The 8,046-nt window shown below is 34.4% G+C and overlaps 2 pseudogenes; both read left to right on the plus strand.

The window, feature by feature from the left end:
* Positions 1-2,221: 2,221 nt before the first annotated feature.
* LOC120119972 lies at positions 2,222-5,573 on the plus strand (annotated as a pseudogene).
* A 1,151-nt stretch (positions 5,574-6,724) lies between these two features.
* LOC120120000 lies at positions 6,725-7,494 on the plus strand (annotated as a pseudogene).
* The last annotated feature ends 552 nt before the right edge of the window (positions 7,495-8,046 follow it).

The raw sequence follows: 8,046 nt of genomic DNA on the forward strand, positions 1-8,046 counted from the left end.
AAACGTCCATCTTTTATATTTTCATTGCATTTTTCTAGATTAATTGGTTAATTGTATAAGGTGTCTTCTATAATAACCTTTTTCAAAATATTTTAGTTGAATTTTAAAAATATTAACATTGCATTAGCTATCTTTTCGTCAATTTAAATGTCACTAAGATATTATATGTTAATTTAGATTTAACGATTTTCAAAAAAAATAATAATTTAGATTTAACGTGTAGCGTATGAAAATACGTAGACCAAAGAAACAACTATATTAAATTTTCTTAATATTAACTATTTTTGACATTCATATTTAAATTGGTAATAAATAATTACATTTATGTTTTAATTTGGTCTGCGTATTATATATGTTTTATGTTAAATTAACATAAAATTGAAAATAAGAATGAATTTATTTTAATTAATAATATTATCGGTGTAATATAAAAAACGTAAAATTAAATAAATTTAAATGTTAATATTTTTTTATATTTAAAGATAGAAATGAGTTTGAATAATCTGATATTACATAAATAAGAAAATTAACTTGTAATTAATATAATTATAATAATTTAAAATATCATTTAAGTTTTTTAAAATTATATAATAATTTAAATCTACATTTAATTTTTTTAATATATATAATAATTTAAAATCTCAATGAAATTTTTTAAATTATATAATAATTTGAAATATCTAGAGTACTAACCCTTTTTATCATGCCCATTATCTTCTACGGGGGACATTAAAAAGCTAAGGTCCAACATTTAATAATAATAATAATAAAGCTAAGGTCCAACATTGTATTAGAAAATAAATAATAAATAATATTTTAATGGATGAATATATAATTGGGCTTGCCATATAAATCTTTATCTTGGGATTATTGGCTCACACATCAATGCACGTTGCTTCAATATAATGGTTGGATGAGATTTGATTTTTCTTTTGATTAGTTTATCATCTTAATGGTAATGAGTTACATAAATAATTTACTTAATTAAATAAATAAACATAAAATTAAATACAGTTGTTATATATGATTAAGTTACATCATTTTATAAATCAAATACTTTATGTAATAAGCATAATGAAAGTGTCATCTATATAGGTTAATGATTCAACCCCATAACTATATATTTATATCACTTAAAGAGGTAATGATAAATCTAGTTCTAATATTTATAGATTTTATTAATTTAATATCTTTTTGAATTAAAATTCAATATTAATCTTTTAAAACGAGTTTAATTATTATGTTTAATAAAAAAATGATAAAAACATTAATCTTAACAATGTCAATGCAATAATTTAAATGATAATTCACATTAAATAAGACTAAATTCACATTATTTTATTTTATGATACACTAACAAATAATTTAAAATTTAAAATATACACAGGGAAAATATGTTAATATTGTGTATTTTTTGAATAATATGGTTGATTACAAGATATATGTTTATTATTTCTTAGTCATTGACAACGCACACATCATGCAAACGCAGTTGCTCGAACCCAAGATCTCAAGAGAAAAAATTATTTTTTAGAATCATTAGATGAGTGAAAATAGAAAATTGAGATTAACTATAAGAAATGAGATAATCTCCGTCGTTTATTTTCTTATCAAATGATCTTAAAGGTGTAAAACTAACTAAAAGTTTTACACTAATATAAGTAAATCCTAATCTATATATGTATAGAAGCATGAATTACATGTGACTGATTGTGTCAGTTCGTTAAAAAATATTATTTTTGTAAAACATATTAAATCTTTTAAAAAGATGCACGAATCAAATTATTTCAATGATTAAATAAATGATTGTTGTTTCTTGGAGGTTTTTAGGTTCGAGCACCAACAATTGAAGGATATTTAAGTATTCATTGCCAAATGATTGAGAGTAACCTTAAACCCTAGATTAATCAAAAAATCTTTTAAAAAGGTTGAGAGTCAATTTTGGTTATTTTTTTAAAAATTAAAAGAAAATTTTAATTAAAGAATAATTCAGATTCAAATTAATAAAAAATATAAACATTGAGGATTAAACTTATCATTATACCCACTATTTTTAAGCAGTGTAGGTGGATAACTATAGGATTAATTAAACATTTCACCTTACATATATGTACAAAGTAAATATGCGGTTAATTATACACCGTTAGATCTATGATGTGAACCCTCTCAGTCGAACCGTCCTCGAATTTTCTAAATTTTTGTATTTGTCTCTGTTCGTAGTCCTTACCAACTAAAAAGAGAGAGAAAATAATTTAATTTCCACTAAAAAAGAAGGCTTTGCTCTCTCTGTTTTGGCGTAAACAATGGTGCAGAACAGCTGACGCTATAATTTTCTCGAGAAAATGGAAGAATATGAGGAAACAAAAGTGGGTTTTTGAAAAGCTTTATCAGTTTGTTTATTGTCACTTCTCTTTATGATTTGCACTCATATACAATCAGATTATTCAAATTCTTAGGTAATATTCAATTGGGGTCTTGAATTTCTATCAATTGATCTTTATTCTGCTAAATTGTTACTGGGTTTTCAGTTTTCTTCTAGTTAATTAATGGGTTGATTTGAATTTATTAAAAATAGCTTAACTACGTAAAAGATTGAACTTTTATTTGTTTTTCAGTTGAAGTCAAGTTGTTGCGAATATATTATGCTTGGGTTATGAAATTTGTGTATGGAAATGCGGTGTTTAGATCGCTTCAATAAGATCTTTTGAAAAAGTTTTTGGTTTGGAAATATCAGATCTTTTCTTCAGACTTTGTATTTTACTGTTTAAAGATCTAGTTTATATAGAGGGGTGACCGCATAAAGTGTCTGGTTAATGCATTAGTATTATTTGTTTTCTTGCACGAATCAAGTGGTTAAGGCATGACATCTATAGAGCTGTATGAGTTCATTCTTAAATGGTTGAGAATCTTCAACAGACACTACCATTGTATTCACCAGACTAATAAAAAAGTATTTGTTTCTTGGTCTAAGACCACAAGTAGCACACTTGGTCTCTACTAATTTTCGGAGTTGAGACGGGGGGGATGGGGTAAATGCTACTCTGTTTATGCTGTTGCTGCTTTATTGTTGGTGCATCTTTGGGTGATCTGATGTTGCTCCATTTTGGTTACCAGTTATTTGATGTCTCTAACCATGTTATATAGCTATATGCATGCATACACATATTGGCTCTTGAATTTGAAGGCATTGGTTTAATTCATACGATTAGTGTAATGATTTATTGTATGCTGGATTTCGTGGCAGCTTTTCCATAAAGAGGGAATAAAGTTGATTGATTTGTAGATATTGCAGTTCCAAGTGTTTTAGGTTACCTGGACGGGTTTATAAGTTTGGGGGAAGGGAAGCGGTATGTATCTAGAAAGTTTATAAGTGACTTACGCTCTCGTACCTTTTAATTGGTCAACGGACTTAGATGGACAGTTCCACCCTCGAAGGAAACAATCAGCAAATTGAGCATCACCCTTTGTTAATGGAACGATTTGAAAGTCATAGCGATCGAGACCAGATTATCGATGTCAAGGCATGATGATGATGCTTTGTCAAGCTCGTCCCAGGATGAGCAATATTCTGGAGTGAACTTAACACCGAGTGAAGATAGACCTTCAAGCAGCTCACAGGCTCCTAGCAATGCCACTTCTTTCTCAAACAGATTGCACTTTGGGAGTTCGTCATTCACGAGGAGGAGTGATGGGTATGGTCGACAACGTAGGAGCCCTTTGAATTCCGAATTATGGATTTCTGTGGAGTTTGTTTTCACTGTGTGTCAGATTATAGCATCTATCGTAGTACTATTATTGTCTAGAAATGAAAAGCCTCAGCTCCATTGTTCGCATGGGTCGTCGGTTACGCATCTGGTTGTGTTGCAACACTTCCTATTCTTTATTGGGCGTTTTCTTAACCGCAACTTGGGCATTGAGCATGATTCGACACACTCACATCAAAGTTCTTCTCGTGGCAATCCCAGTGAGACTACACCCTATACCGCTATCTCAGTTGTTCAAGCTTCTGATGAGGAGAATAATCATATCATGGACTCCACAACAACCAACACTCCAGTTACAGGAACCTTAAGTACAAGGTGCGTGCTGCATTTGTTATCGGTGGCCACTTTATGTCTACTTTCGGGTTAACGAGACAGCATAATGCTCTTACTTTTAACATCATAAAGTTGCAAATAGTGGATCGGCAAATACATTGCCTCGTAAACTTCCTTGAACTTATCATCAATGATCAATAGAGTATTCATATAACATTTTTAAGTTGGAAATAGTCGCCATTTTAGTTATGTCCATAAATCCAAAACACACGAGTTTGAGTAACATAGCATATAATATGATATAAGCGGTTATTATCGAATTACAAAGTTTTTATATGTTCTGTATATTATCATATAATGTTGTCATCGAGTGAAGAATTGGCATCTATATGCAGGCTGAATGGATTGGCAGACCATTTCAAAATGGCCCTAGATTGTTTTTTCGCGGTGTGGTTTGTGTTGGCAATGTGTGGATATTTGGAGGTCACTCATCCATCTGATGCTCCTAAATTGTACAGGTACAATTCGGACTAACATATCTATTGATCACCTCGAGACTTGCAATTTCAATACGATCTGTTTCATTGCAGATTATGTATAGTGTTCCTTACTTTTGCTGTATCGGATATGCCATGCCGTTCATACTATGTGCAACGATTTGTTGCTGTTTGCCTTGCATAATTTCTGTCCTTGGTTACCGAGAGGATTTTTCACCAACGAGAGGAGCCACCAGGGAAACTATAACGCACTGCCGACATTAAGTTTAAAGCCAAGAAAACTGAAAATGTAAACAACGATCAGGAAAATCCCGATGGTGAAGGTGGAGTAATTGGTGTGGGGACGGCCAAAGAACGTGTGATATCCGATGAAGATGCTGTAAGTTTGATACTTGCAATTTACTGAGTTTATTGATATCTTTGCATGTTAACGGCAACCATTTTACTTGCTACTTGGATCAAAGCTAAGTCCAGCTCAAGATACTTGTGGCCGATTCGATTTAGGTATTAGATACTCGAATTTAGCTCAGTTGTAATTCGAGCTATTTCAGCTTAAACTCGACCTGAAAAGATTGATGTATGACATTGTGAGAGATCTGCTTAACTGTGTTAATAACGATACAGCTTACTTTGTTATGTTGCAGGTTTGTTGTGTTTGCTTGACGAAGTTTGCGCACAACGACGAGCTGAGGGAGCTGCTGTGCACCCATGTCTTCCACGTTGATTGCGTAGACAAATGGTTGAAATCAATGCATCGTGTCCCCTGTAAAACCGATGTCGGTGAGAGCAGCACTGGTTCACCATTAGCTAGAGACCCACATTAACAGCACCGAGAAGACGACGGGTAACGAACAAAGAACCAGTCGACAGACGATAATGTCTTAAAACGTTGGTGTTGCAAACTTTGTGACCCCCTTGAAGAGCTTTTAATACGTTCTACTGGTTATTTGCATTTAAGTTTGAGTCGAACCTGTCTCGTATCGAGTCTCTCGTACACTAGATACAGATATAGAGTTGTGTATCATTAAACACAATTGGAATGCTGCACTATTAAGAGATTGTTTCTTCAACCTTATGCCCGTTCTTCATCAATTGTTGAAGTTAAAACAAGAAAAAAATCAAACGTAATGTTTTGATACCAAAGCCGTTGATCTTCTCAGTTCATCATATTGAAAAATAAACAGAGAATATCATAATGAAAAATAAAGCAGAGAATGTCGTTTATTATCATCACCCTTCATTTTATTCTCCGATCAAATTTTATTCTCCGATCAAAATCAATGTTCGACCGGTCAGGGTCCGTGCACCTTCCCACTCTGACTATCCGTCGCAACAGCGTTATGAATGCATTGGTTATAGCATTGCTTGATGCATTGTTGCATCAACTGCGGCGGCACATCGCAACCGGACACGCAGTTATCGAAGCACCGTCGGTCCAGCTCTGCACTTGCCGGTCCGCCGGAAAACAAAAGCACCACCACCATCGCAACCATTTCGCCGGAAAACAGAAGTTATTGAAGATGATTGGAAGGAGAAAGGTTGTTATGGTTTCTTGGGTTTAGGATTTTCGTAGGTTTCGGCCTCAAACTAATCCGAGTTTAGATTAATTCTATTGAGTGATGATGTAAGCTCACGTGAATGAAGAGTGCTTGTGTAATGTCATACATGGGAGCAGGATTGTAGCTGATGGATATAGCTTGCATACCTATCAAGTCTGTTAGGAAACTATTCTAGAAGTTGTTAGTTTGTTAAAGTTTGTTACGAATATACTATAAGTAATTAGCTTAGGTGATGTATAATGTAAGCTTAATGAAAATACTTCTGATATTCTGTTTGATTCAAGCTTTGTTTTCTGCAATACTCAACATGGTATCTTTCGCCAAAGTCCTGGGAATTTTGGTTTCACACTTCTAAACTGCCAACCTGGAACTGAAAAAACTGCCATCGCCATGGGCATCACAAAGTTCCTTGGCCTTGAAACCCCTTTCTCTGTGCTCTATGGCAGTGAATTTTCTCTCTGGAAATGTCGAAAACAGAAGCTCTAATGCAAGCGCTTCGAAAGTCCATCGACGTAAGAGTCAAGGAAGAAATCGAAGTGATCGAAGGCGAAGATTTTGAAATCCAAATAGACGGTCCGGCAGTTTCTGGGGCGGCTTCAAAACTGGGAAATTGACTCTTAAAAAGACGGATATGGATATTGTTTATGATTTGGGGGCGAAGATGATCGAGGCATTAGGGAAAGAGAAAGTGCAGAGTGGGGATGTGAACTTCGACTGTTCGGCGACTGGATTCTCGTTACAGGCGATGGGTTCGAGCCAAGTGGCGCTGGTGGCTCTGTTGCTCAGATCGGAAGGGTTCGAGCACTATCGCTGCGATAGGAACCTCTCAATGGGGACTGTTACTTTCATGTTCGAGAACCCAAAACAAGATAAGATAGCGGTTTTTGAGTTGAAGCTAATTGATATTGATGGCGAGCACCTTGGAATTCCATATGCTGAATACCAAGCTATTGTTAGGATGCCTTCATCTAAGTTTGCAAGGGTTTGTAAAGATCTTGCTAGCCTTGGTGATACTGTTGTTATCTCTGTAACCAAAGAAGGTGTTAAGTTTTCCACAGCTGATGATATTGGGACTGCAAATATTGTTCTCAGGCAAAACCCAGTGTAGATAAACCAGAAGAAGCGACAATCATAGAGATAAACAATCTGGTATTGTTGACGTTTGCATTGATGTACATGAATTCATTTACAAAGGCTACCCTGTTGTCGAATACAATGTCAATCAGCCTGTCTTCAGAACTGCCTGTTGTGGTTGAGTACAAGATTGCTGAGATGGGTTATATCAGGTTTTACTTGGCACCTAAGATTGAAGATGAAATGGATGGATGAGACTAATCCATTAGCTAATCATGCAGTAGATAAGTTTAGAATAGATAAAAGAAGGTGAATAAGAAGAACGAAAGAATGCATCGCACTTCCGATTCAAGTCGAACGGAAGGAAGCATCGACACTTCCGATTCAAGTCGAACGGAGGAAAGCGTCGGCACTCCCGATTCAAGTCGAACGAGGGAAGCATCGGCACTTTCGATTCAAGTCGAACGGAATGAAGCATCAGCACTTCCGATTCAAGTTGAACGGAAGGATGTATCGCACTTTCGATTCGAGTGTTCATCTTTTTATCAAGAAGGTTGAGAAAGTAGGGAGAATATTGAGTGAATGATGTAAGCTCACGTGAATGAAGAGTGCTTGTGTAATGTCATACATGGGAGCAGGATTGTAGCTGATGGATATAGCTTGCATACCTATCAAGTCTGTTAGGAAACTATTCTAGAAGTTGTTAGTTTGTTAAAGTTTGTTACGAATATACTATAAGTAATTAGCTTAGGTGATGTATAATGTAAGCTTAATGAAAATACTTCTGATATTCTGTTTGATTCAAGCTTTGTTTTCTGCAATACTCAACAATTCGAACTAGATAAATTTGGGTCAATCTAAACAAATTTTGATGTTGAC

The sequence above is a fragment of the Hibiscus syriacus genome, unplaced genomic scaffold (assembly GCF_006381635.1).
Source record: "Hibiscus syriacus cultivar Baekdansim isolate YM2019G1 unplaced genomic scaffold, ASM638163v2 tig00110332_pilon, whole genome shotgun sequence".
Lineage (NCBI taxonomy): Eukaryota > Viridiplantae > Streptophyta > Magnoliopsida > Malvales > Malvaceae > Hibiscus > Hibiscus syriacus.